Raw genomic sequence first — 13,120 nt, forward strand, 5'->3', positions numbered from 1 at the left:
ACATCTGCTATAAATAAAATGACAGTGTAAATTTTCAAGAGAGCTGCACGATGGTTGTAAAGGTTCAAAACATGAGCCTTCTAGAGTGGGTTCCAGCACTTAGCGATTTTCCAGAGGGTCAACAGTGTTCACCTCAATGTTCTTGAACCCTCACCCACCTCCTGGTCTCCCAGCCTCCCTCCCAGCTCCCAAAATTGCAATGAAATTAGCCTGTAATGCTTTCAACGCCCTTGCAGATCAGCTTTTGTTCTCAGGGAAACATGGGAATGGCATTAAAATATGCTTCCCACTCTTACAAAATATTTCCTCGAAATACTTTAAAAACTCAAACCAGTTACTTCAGATTCTGATAGTATCTTTATTGAATAGAATCAGCCAGCTTGAAAGGGTCAGCCATTCTGTTCAGTGACATACATTGTCTAAGAAGTTTCTAGAACTACTCATTAAAGCTCTGCCTCAGAAGAAATTTGTTAGGGAGAACAGAGACAAACTGGCATTACTTTTTCCCAATTTTCCTCTTAGTTTTCTTTAGAAACAAATAAGAGTTCTCATAATATGCTTTTGGAAGGACAGAATCTTTTGTTTCCTAAACTGAAGCTTTCTGTAGTGGCTGTGGTCAGAAACTGAGTTGAGAGAAATCACTGAGTAACAATGATAATCACCAGCCAAAAATACACTGTAGTTCAGAAGAAGACAGAGCCACCTTACTGAACATGGTCATTGAAGAATATTTTTTAAACATTTAAAAACTCCTTAATGTTGCCATTTATATATTTTAGTATAGAAGGTGAAGCCAGAGCCTCAAATAGAACTTTAAAATTCAAAACATAAAATTCCATAGAATGGCAAATATGTTATATTCAAGGTTTGACCTTCATAAAGGCTTCAGGGGTTGATGGAGACATGCGTAAATTAAGGCTTATTATTTTTCCGATAAAAAGAAAGGAAGTAGCAACTTGTGTAAATATTTCACCTAGTGTGAAAATACTTTTTGGTATTTATAGGAATATATTTTAAATTGCTTTTTCATTATGTTACCCCAAAGGCAAAATTATTTTATTGGAAAATTGATTTGCTATCAAATAAAATAAAGATAAGAGTTTAAAAGATCCAAACTAGTCAAATGATAGAAATTTTGCTCACAAACGTTACCGAATATGTTACAAAAGTTTCACGCGTGCACGCGTGTGTGTGCGTATTTTCAAAGCTTTCCATATTTATTATTCTCAAAAATTACTTTTTGTAGCAATGGGGGAAATGTTAGGCTGCCACTTCTCAGACAGCAAGCGCCTAATGCACACAGAAATTACATAAATTGTTATGACTATCAAAACCACTTGCCAAAATTTTTTTACAAAATACTTCCCCCTCTTATAAATGGTTTAATTTTCCCCTATCTCTTTGAGTCCTTTATCTTCTTCAATGTCCTACCCTGCAATATGTGTGAAATTTTATCAAAAGCTTTCTGATATTACCATAAATTACTGTGTAAGCAGAGCTATTGCTTATCTGTCAAGGGGGTTTTTTTCTCTTTCTTTAGCAATTTTCTCCATTTCTATATGTGTGAAAGGTTTTCCTTGCTATTTCTCACCAAGGACTGTACCTTAACGTCTTTGACTTTTGGTAAGGAGATCCAGGAGAAAGTTGTTCTTAGAATAACCTCGTGACACCACAAAGGGGCAAGGAAAGCATTTTTTTTTTTCATATGTTCTTTCTTTAACAAGTATTTAGGGAAACTAATTTCTAGATGACAGGACATATTCCTATGTTAAATACAGAGACTGTATTTCTTTATATTTAATGTATTTTTCTACCATTTTAGTTCATTTGAGTTGTATATTTTGCATGCAATGACTATTTACCATTTTTCCAATTATTTATTTTAAAATCTCTTACAATACGTTTCATTAGTACAACATGGTAAATGTTAATCTTTTGATAGGAATTATTTTACTTGTTCTATTGTACCTGGTTAGTCATAATTTTTGACAACTATGCAATTATCTTTTCTATTGTGAGCTTTCTTTAAAAATATTCAAGGTTAATTGGATGGATATTATACTTTGGAAAGAAGTTATGATGATATCCTATTATAAACTGTATAATCTGGAAAGAGGCTGTATATCAGGGTTGTTTTATTACTGCCACAGGCAGAGATGGAGTGAAATTTCTATTTTGGGCAGTACAGGGAAAAGGTCACTTTGAAGATCCAGACTTTGAGAACGATTGTCATGATAACAGGATATCTAGAAACTGCTTTAAAGAAGAATAACATAAAGCCCTCAGCGATGTGCCTGCGGGGCCCATCAGCCAACTGGAATTCTGTTTCACACTCAATGACTCATCCTGCCATATTTTTAATTTTACATAAATGTCCCCTCAGGTATATTAAAAAATCCTTTACAAAAATTAGATAACCCATCCTTCCCTCTATAGCAGACACATGTTAGGTCCACCGATGAATTAAAAAGCAAACTAGAAAAGATGTATCTCTGAATCTGTTTGTATTGAGATCTATGCAGTAATATAGAAAATGTTCATAGTTATCATCAAAAGACTGTGTACGTCAACAGTGATCAAATTGTTTTCAAAAGCAACAGCAGAGATACTAAGCAATGACAACAAACCATCAGACTTCCTTCCTGAATGGTAATGTCCTTCTCAGCACAGCTACTACGTACAGATGCCTTCATTCTCTGACCGCAAGGAACAGACCATCTCTGCACATGTGGTGGAAATATACCTCAGTGTCCATGTCTGACTACAGCTCTTCTTTTACCACTATATTTCTCTTGTATATTTAGTGCCTTTGGTGAGAGTAAAATCGGGAGTGCTGCCTCTGGAGATGATCCATTCTGGATTCCACACCTATGGCTCCCAAGAACTAGCCACATGAGCTTGGACAAGAGTCACATAGCCTGGGCAAGGCCGTCTCCCCATTTTCAAAATGGGACAACAATAGAAACTACATCAAGGTGAGTTTGTGAGAATTAAACAAGTTAATCTACTTGTCTATTACCAAATTGGGAACTAAAAGTATTGACTAAAAATAAAGTTATTTCCTTTTTTTTCTTAATGTTTATTTATTTTTCTGAGAGAGAGACAGAGCATGAGCAGGGAAGGGGCAGAGAGAGAGAGAGAGGGAGACACTGAATCTGGAACAGGCTCCAGGCTCTGAGCTGTCAGCACAGAACCCCCACACGGGGCTCAAACTCGGAATGGTGAGATCATGACCTGAGCCAAAGTTGGACACTTAACCCACTGAGCCACCCAGGAGCCCCAAAATAAAGGTATTTATTTAACTTTATAAACTTTTTTTTTTTTAAGCAAGTTTAGGTTTACCAAAAAATTGTGCAGGACATACAGAGAGTTCCCGTGTACTTGCTACTCCCAATCCCCTCTTAATAACATCTTGCATAGTGTGGTACATTTGTTATGACTGACAAGCCAATATTGGCACATTATTAACTGAAGCCCATAATTCACATAAGGATTCATTCTTTGAGTTAATACCATTCTATGGATTTTTACAAATATCTAATGCCAAGTATTCACCAATACAATATGGTACAGAATAGTTTCATTGCCCTAAAATTTTCCTGTGCTCTACCCTTTCATCCTTACCTCCCTCCACAAAAGCCCTGGCAACTATTGGTATTTTTATTTTCTCCATAGTTTTACCTTTTCCAGAATGTTACATAGTTGGAATCATATGGTATGTAGCCTTTGCAGACTTGCTTATTTCACTTAGCAACATATATTTAAGATTTTTTCATGACTTTTTGTGACCTGACAACGCATTTATTTCTATCACTAATATTCCATCACGTTGATGTGCTATAGTTTGTTTATTCATTCACTTATTGAACAACATCTTGGTTGTTTTAGTGGTTATGAGTAAAGCCACTATAAACAGTCTTGTGTAGGTTTTGTGCGGACATGTTTTCAACTCCCTTGGATAAAAGCACCATTGCTGGATCAGACAGTAAGAGTATGTTTAGCCTTGTAAGAAAATGCCAAACTGTCTTCCAAAGTGGCGGTGCCATTTTGCATTCCCACTAGCTATGAATGAGTGATATTTTGCTTCACATCCTTGCCATCCTTATGTCAGTGTTTTGGATTTTATCCATTTAAGTACATAGGTAATGAATCTTATTATTGTTTAATATATATATATATATATATATATATATATATATATAACAAATATTTATTAGCTATTTTGTACCAGCCCCTGTTCTAAGGACTGGGGTTATAAGAGTGAATAAAACAGACAAAAAAGCCCCCCATGGAGTCTGTATTGTAGTCGGTAGAGGCTGGGAACAAAGAAATTAGTGGTAAATGTATATGGAGGTTGGTGATAAGTTCTAGCATGGAAGGAACTTGAGGGCAGAAAAAAATATTGGGGTGGGGACTGCCATTTGTAAACTGTGTGGTCAGAGAAGGTGTCAGTGAGAGGATGACATTTTAGCAAAGCACTGAAGGAAGAAAAATAAGCTGTCATGCAAACATCTGGAGGAAGTGTTCCGGGCAGAGACAATACCAAGTAGCAAGACCCAGGGGAAGGAGGATGCCAGGAAAGTTTAGAAGGAGCACAGAAGCCAGCCTGAGCAAGGAGATGATATCAGGGAGGTCCTGGGGGCTGCCTTACATAGGATCTAGTAGGACATGAGAGCATTTTTCATGTTACTCTAAAAGAGGTAGAAAGTCATCAAAGCAGCAAAGTTTTGAGCAGGAAAGCAATATGGTATGGCTTAGTCTTTAAAGCATCTTTGGGCAGCTATACTGAAAATAGGCTGTAGGAGTCAAGGGCAGTAGCCGATGGACAAGGTGGTGAAGCTCTCACTAATACCCACATAAGAGACAGTGCTGCTGGAGTCAAATCTGAAGAGAGTGATTATAAAATGCTTGTAACATTCCCTGTCACATGGTATTATAGTTAGTGTTACCTTCTTTATTAATTTTCATCACAAATATAAAAATATAAAATATCCATATTTCCTACACCATGTTTCCAATTATTAGGACATATTCTGATGTTAATTATTCAACTGTTTTCAGTAAAATTATTTTTAACAGTGCTTATAGGTCTTTAAAAAAATCCAAACTCTTTTACTTAGAAAAGTTGAAAAAGTTCTTATTGGATTAGAGTTGCATGATATTGCTAGGATATGTCTTTTAAATATTTTTCACCTATTAGAATATATTTAGCTCATTTGAGATATAATTCAGTTCCAATCTGCAATCCTTCTATCTACCAAGTCAAAGTGTCATATGAAATAAAGACAGAGGCTTGTTAAAGTTTTTGGTTCCTAAACATCAGGTTTTTTTCTTCCCCAGGAACAGCAAAATTAAGGGATGGAGTGTGGTTACAATACTTGTCATTCAAAATTATGAATAGGGGTCCTTGGTTGGAGATTCAAATCTCTTAGAGTGTTCTGGGGTGGGTAGATTGTGAGGAGATAGCTTTTTTTTTTTTTTTTTAAAAAAAAAAAAACGATTAAATCAGGAAACCTAATTGTCCGGCTAGCTGGGGATGAGGGAAATTGAAATCAGACCTCCTGTCTTCCTGGTTTCATGCTAGATTCGAATATGGTCACTGGGTCTCTGGAGCCTATGAAAATCAAGTGTATTACAAATGAGTAAGAATTCTAGAGAAACTCTCCAGTAATTTGCTACCTGAATGTGGCATTAGGCAGTTATCTAAATCAATCCCAACAATGACCTAAGTGAAGGTGTAAATATAGCCATCATTCACTTAAGAAATATTTGCTGAGGGGCACCTGGGTGGCTCAGTTGGTTGAGCACCCGACCTCGACTCAGGTTATGATCTCATGGTTCATGAGTTCGAGTCCTGCATCGGGCTCTCTGCTGTCAGCACAGAGCCACCTTCACATCCTCTGTCCTCCTCTCTCTACAAAAAAAAAAAAAAAAAAAAAAAATTAAAAAAAATATTCACTGGACATGTCCTGTATCCAAGAAACTCTTTTAGGAACTAGGGCTACAGAGATAAATTAAAAAGTCCCTGCCTTATAGAACTTACATTGTAGTTGGGGGAGACAGCTGATAAACATTAAAGGAATTGAACATACAATATAATGTTACATAGTGACAAGGGCTAGGCAGAAAAACGTGATGTGGGGTAAAGGAATGAAGTGTGATAGAATGTGCATTTGCGATAGGCTGTTTAGGAAAGAGATCTCTGAGGAAGTGTCATAAGAATGAGACACAAATGCAGCAAAGATGTAAGCCGCAGTCCTGGGGAAAACATTCCAGGCAGAGAAAAGTCCAAGTGTAAAGGCTCGAGGTGGGAACATTTCTGGTGTGTTCTAGAACAGCAAGGAGGCCATTTGACCCCCTCGAATGAGGGAATGAGGAGAGCAAGGGTAGGAGATGAGGCTGTTGGGGAAGGATGTGGGTTTCTGGGTCATGGGTCATTGAGACCATCAAAGTGTTATGATCTGATTTTCATTTTGGAAAGATCACTCTATGGGGCAGAGAGAATAAGGAAGCACAGAAATAGAAGGTCAAGAAGGCTCTGGGTGGCTCAGTCAGTTAAGCGTCTGACTTCCACTCAGGTCATGATCTCATGGTTTGTGAGTTCCAGCCCCTCATTGTGTTCTATGCTGGCAGCTCAGAGCCTGGAGCCTGCTTCAGATTCTGTGTCTCCCTCTCTCTCTGCCCCTCCTCTGCTTGTGCTCTCTCTCTCTCTCAAAAATAAATAAATATGAAAAAAAATAGAAGGTCAAGGGGTCTGGGTGGTTCAGTTAAGCTTCCAACTCTTGATTTTGGATCAGGTCATGATCTCATGGTTTGTGAGACTGAGCCCTGAGTGGGGCTGTGTTGAGAGCGTGGGAGCCTGCTTGGGGTTCCCTCTCTCCCTCTCTCTCTGCCCGTCCTCTGCTCAAGCTTGCTCTCGCTCTCTCTTTCTCTTTCAAAATAAGTAAAACTTAAAAACAAAAAAAGAAAAATAGAAGGTCTAATCAGGCAGCTGTTGAAAGCACCCAGGGGAGACCAGGGCTTAGATAATGTGGTAGTGAATAAATCTGAGATACATCTATAGGTAGAGGTGACAGCATTTGCTTATATGAGAGAAAGAAAGAAGAGAGATTTGGTGCGTGAATATCTGTGGTAAATGGTGATATTTCACCAAATGAAGAATGCAAAGTCGGGAGAGAACAGCTGCAATGCAATGGGACATTTTTCAAAATTGGAAGATATGTTATCTTCTTGTGCTCCCCATAAAGCCCACGGTGCTTTTGAAACATAAAAAGCAATGTCTATTGTTTTTTTTAAAAAATAGTATCACTTGAGATGAAAAGGAGGTGGGCTGTTCAACTTTACTTCCTTGAGATAAGCATAAATATGGTCTATTGCAATGATTCTTGAAGAATGTTCTGTGGCCTGTTGGTCAGCTTTAAGGGACTTCCCAAAATGCCTGGAACTGATCAAAATGTACAGGTGGTCCTTCTCGTCAGTAATGAAAAATAAAGCTTCATTCCATTGACCTATCTTACCTTTACTTATAACTAAGAAATTTTTGTTTTGTTTTGTTTTACTGGTAACCTATGATACTAACACTTGGTATTTATATACCCGAAATACCAAGTTGCTAGAGTGTCCTGAAGACGTATTTAGTTTTTTACTCATAAGGGTTGGCAATGCTTGACAATATTCCCTCCATTTAAGGGGAAGATAATTTGTTGTAAGTGAACCAGAGAGGTCTAGATTTGGCCAGGATTTTAAGATTTGTAAAAGAGTGGTGCCTGGGTGGCTCAGTCAGTTAAGTGTCCAAGTGTTTGAATTTGGCTCAGGTCATGATCTCACAGATGATGAGTTTGAGCCCCACACTGAGCTGTCAGCTCAGAGCCTGCTTCGGATCCTCTCTCCCTCTCTCTCTGCTCCTCCCCCTGCTCATTCTCTCTCTCTGTCTCTCTCTCTCAAAAATAAATAAACATTAAAAAAAGAAATGTAAAATCTGCAAAAGAGTGAAAGAGCCTCAGAGTCAATAGTTGTCAACATGCCATGTAGTGTTTTCCTTATGGGGGGATTCACATATGAGGGAAACATCACTCTCTGAAGGGGAAAATTGGACAGCTATTGAATAAGTTAGTATCCTACTTTAATAAGTTTCAAAGGTGCTCAAGGTATTATAGAATTCAGTAAAAAAAGAGCTTTCAGGGTTTTGAGTTTGGGAGAAATGATTATATCAGGAACCAAGGTGAGGCCTTCTAAGGAGGCTAGTTATAAATTCGATTCAAAAATCATAAGCTGGAAGTTGTTGGTGAAACCTGGCCCAGGGACTAGGAGGCTAGGCTCTGAGGGTAAGCTTAAAGACATTTAGCCACCAGTGTAAAAAAGCCATTTTCTTTCTTTAAGAATTTTGTTTAGCATAAGGAAACATTAAAAAGGGACCTGGGTGGCTCAGTCAGTTAAGCATCCGAGTCGCAGTCCATGAGTTCGAGCCCCATGATGGGCTCTGTGCTGATAGCTTGGAGCTCAGAGCCTGGAGCCTGCTTCAAATTCTGTGTCTCCCTCTCTCTCTGCCCCTCCCCCGCTTGCACCCTGTCTCTCTGTCAAAAATAAATAAACATTAAAAAAAAAAGAAAGAAAAGAAAACATGAAAGAGATTTAAGAAAGTTTGTTCCCACAGCTGTAATAAATGTAGTCACAATTGTGGAAAATGAGTCCCAGCAACACCTAAAATGGTTGGTTTCGTGATGCTCCCAGAGCCTGTCTTATCCGGGGAAGGTTTAGAAAATGGCTGGGATCCTGACAATGCTGCTCATATGGGGGAGGAAAGAGCACTGCTACAACCCTGACAGTATATTCCTGAACTTCTGCCTGAGTCCTGATCCCCCTGATTCCTAGTCTAGGGATGCAGCAAGTCCAGAAGGACACTGGGAGGACACTTATGAAGCAATTGAGTTTATATAGTTCCTTTTTTCTTGCTTTAACCATAGTTCAATTCCCATGACTTTTTCATGCAAAGTGTTTTCATTATTCTCCACAGTAATGTTTTTGTATACCTCTTGTTTCCTGTGATTTCTTTCTTGAAGAGACAGCCTAATAGATGGTCTAAAAGTACTTACCTTACTAGGGTACTTTCCTAGGGGTAGCTACCCCAAAAGTAAACTTTTAATAAATGGCAAAATTTCACCCCTAATTCATGAGATCGTGAAGTCCTAAAAATGTGAAGGGTCTCATGACAGCGAAGTCCCTAACTGAAAGAGGGGAGAAATGCCATCATGTTTTATTACCACTGGGAATCCCGGTATACCACCATCGAGAGTGAAGTGAAGGGCCCCAGAGCAGGCTGTCCCCAAACATACCATAATGGCATATCGACTACTTTGAATTAAAGCTTGGGAAGCAACCAGTCCAAGGAGACTCCAAGCCTCCCCTGTCCACCCTGAAAGCAGGAAACAAATCTCCCATGTGAAAAATACCCTGTCTGGCCTAAAAAGTAAAAAGACATCCTTATTACAAGAGACAGAGACTTCAGAGTCAAGAAAGCTGTAGAAATCAACTGTTACCCTTTTTTTTACTAATCTACGACTTCAGCCCAAATTCCACTTACAATTTCTTATTGATTAAAGTTTCCTCATCAGGAGGATGAAGACCATAATGGAATCAACCAAATAGGGTAGATTACATGACTCAATATGTGGAAAACACTTAGGAAAGCGCCCAATGTCTCAACTTCGTAAATAGTATGAAAGCGTTAGCTTTAGTAGAATTCTTTAATATAGTATAGTTCTTTAAGACTAGAGCTTATGTTCTACTGGGTCAGTTATGACCTGAAAATTACTAAATTGCTTCTCTCTGAGGTAAGACTTCTGTAAAATATGAAGATAATAGGACCCAAGCTGTAGGCTTAGTATGATGGTCCTGTGTGAGTGTGTGGGGGGTGGGGTTGGGGTGGGGGGAGGAAGGGGCTTAAATCCAAATAGGTTCTTGTCACTGTTTTCATCACTGTTATTTCATTGCAATCTCAAAGCATGCTACTTAGTTTTTTTTTTTTTTCTTTTCTTTTAGGGATATAAAAAGAGTGACTATTTTAATTCTCAGTACCATTTAAGGAATTCACACATTTGTTTACTCTGGAAAGCATGCAATTGTGTTTACTAAAACATATGGATGTTTACTATAAATGCTTCATTCCTAAGATCTGCTTTCACATGTGCACATCAGGCATAATGATAATATTTGAACCCTGGTAAAGTATTGCATGCTATATAAATGTGGATAATGTGCTTCGCAGGATCATTTTCATCCTCATGTTAATTATTTGAGCAAAATGCAAATATTTGATTGAATGTAAAAATTGATCCTATACATATTTATTTGCTCTATCTATTCTCAGAGTAAATTCAGTATGATTACTATGAGCATAATTTCAACTGACTTCTATGAAGAAGATTTCACAGTCACCTGAAGTAACAGCCTGCAGCCCTTATTATGGAAAGCCCCCAAAAGGAGCTTGCAGAATCTTGGGAGGATTTCTTAAATCTTATAAAAAAAAAATAGGAAGAAAGTAAAAGAAGATTTCTCCTTAAAAAGAAATCTGAAAATGCAGCATGAGAAACCAAAGAGTTCTTAATCTATTGACATATCAAACTTACTACCCAGATTTCTCTCTCATTGTTCACTTTACATTATTATGTGTCTCATTTTTACAGTACTTGAAAATTGCTGCATATTCTTAAGTCACAAAAACAGATGAAAATTGAGATGTAAATTTTTGTACTTTAAAAGTAGTTACAAAATTATTTCTTTAAAGTGATCCCACACTGACAGGGGATAAAATCGATGCATTAAGAGAAGCTAGAATAAAATATAGTGTGGTTCACCACTGGAAAATATAAGCAAGTTTACTTGATTTTATTTCTATCAAAATGAATCTTGAAAACCACTGATTATACGTCTCCTGTTTTCAACGTATTGTTTAGAGGATAGAGGAAAGGACAGAAGTACTGATGAAAAATAAATGGACCGAGACGGGTTTGTGAATCCCAGATCTTGCTGTTAGTATGTTCATAAACAATATGTGAATGTTACAGTCCAGCAATTTTTTGCCCTCTTTAGAATACTGTAAGCCAAAATACTTTACATAAAATGCATGGGTTTTTTTCTTGCCTTGTTTTTCTGCTTTGTTACCTTCAAGTTATACCGTTCTTTATATTATAGCAACTCAGAGTTTGCACCACTAAATGTGACTCTATAAAGGGCCTCTGATACTGTACTTTGTTATATTTATGTTTTTAAAATATAAAAACAATATACCCTTGAGGATAAACAAAAACTCAGAATTGCACAATTTCAACTCATTTGCAATGTGGCTCGTTCAACATCACATATAGTGCGCTTACATCACTCACAAAATTTCCAACTCTTATACTGCTTCTAGAATCTCAAAAGTTTTAGGACTTTCATTTCCTGACATCTTAATAAAACATGTAGCCTTAATGGCTACCTAACTGAATCTGGGATTTTCATGCAATTTAAAAAATTCTGGACAAAGACAAGTGAACGAATTGACTTCAGAAGTGACTTAACATGTGAGACTCTCATTGCTTTTTTTTTTTTTTGAAGAGTGCCCCATGAAAACATACTTATCTGTAAAAATAATCAGAAATGATTCTTTTTCTTTTTTTTAACAGTTATTTATTTTCGAGAGAGAGACAGAGACAGAGTACATGCAGGGGAGGGGCAGACAGAGGAGACACAGAATCCCAAGCAGGCTCCAGGCTCTGAACTGTCAGCACAGAGCCCAACACAGGGCTCAAACTCACAAACCACAAGATCATGACCAAAGTCTAATGCCCAACCAACTGAGCCACCCAGGAGGCCCAGAAATGATTCTATAATATTATTTATAAACTTTCTTATAATAATCTTTATTTGCAATTTCCCCCCCCAAAATCTCTTTTTAAATCTTTATTCTTGGGTCCTATTTTGGACCCCCTTCAGGGGTGGTGGTTATTCCTGCATCCAGCATCAAAGTATACGCACACCCTCACAGACAAACATGCACAGTCACAGACAAACAAAACAAACTGGGAAACGTGACAACAGTAGTGTAAGTGACTGTACATGTGGAAAATGTCTGAAAGATAAAGGAAACTAGAAAAAGAATGACTCACACAGCTGTGGAAGACCTTCCCATGGTTTCCATGGACTCTCCTATCTATCCGTATTCAGCGTTAGCTGAAAATCATCATTTCATAAAATCTCAAAATCCAAATTATTCTGTTTCTCATATGTGAATCTCCAGTCTTCACTCTCTTGTTTCTACATTCAGAACATGAGTTCTATTTGTGGTGCTACCTAACTTTCTGTGTAGCTTGAGGAAAGCCACTTAAGCTCTCTGAACAATACTGCTTCTTAATATGAAAATTTGGATTAAAATATTGGACCCTGTCTATTCAGAGGATTGCTGTGAAGATCAACATGAAGATTACATCAACTATAAACATGTATACATAGTTTAGATAAGCAGTGTTAACCTAGACACATATTAGATCCAAATAATTTTAATTCTTAGTAGTAATCTGTGGCTTTTCAGCCGCAGATTTAATGTATTTATTCTGCAAACCTTTGTTGAACATTCCCATTCTGAGCATTGAGCACTCAGCCAAGGTGTCCATAAGAGAGTGTTTCAGGTGTGACGTCTGGAAAGAATAGGTTTTGGGGTCTTACTTTCTGGAGATGCCCTTGCTGTTGAATTGCCTGGAGCCTAATCAATGGCTGTAACATGTGGCTGTTCAAGGGACGCTGGCTCCAGGTGCCTGGTGGCGGGAGGGATGAAATCCAGGTTCCTCTCTGCTCCTCAGGAAGTATGCCCTAGAGAAAGAGGAACCTTCTTACACTATTGGTGGGAATGCAAACTGGTGTGGCCACTCTGGAGAAGAGTATGAAGGTTCTCAAAAAGCTAAAAATAGAACTCTCCTACAATCCAGCAATTACACTACTAAGTATTTATCCAAAGGATACAAAAATACTAATTTGAAAGGGTGCGTACACCCTGATGTTTACGGCAGCATTATCAACAGTAGCCAAACTATGGAACAAGCCCAAATGTCCACCAACTGACAAATGGGGTAAAGAAGATGTGGTT

The 13,120-nt window shown here is 37.9% G+C and overlaps 1 long non-coding RNA gene across 2 annotated transcripts in view; it reads left to right on the plus strand.

Moving 5' to 3' along the window:
* The window catches only part of LOC144617236 (uncharacterized), a 94,479-nt gene that overhangs the window by 77,037 nt on the left and 4,322 nt on the right, over positions 1-13,120 (plus strand). For both annotated transcript variants that reach the window (XR_013557536.1, XR_013557535.1), the window contains exon 3: positions 2,805-2,975. This is a non-coding gene — a long non-coding RNA (uncharacterized LOC144617236). The remainder of the gene's footprint in view (positions 1-2,804; positions 2,976-13,120) is intronic.

This window comes from Panthera onca, chromosome C1 (assembly GCF_046562875.1).
Source record: "Panthera onca isolate mPanOnc1 chromosome C1, mPanOnc1 haplotype 2, whole genome shotgun sequence".
NCBI lineage: Eukaryota > Metazoa > Chordata > Mammalia > Carnivora > Felidae > Panthera > Panthera onca.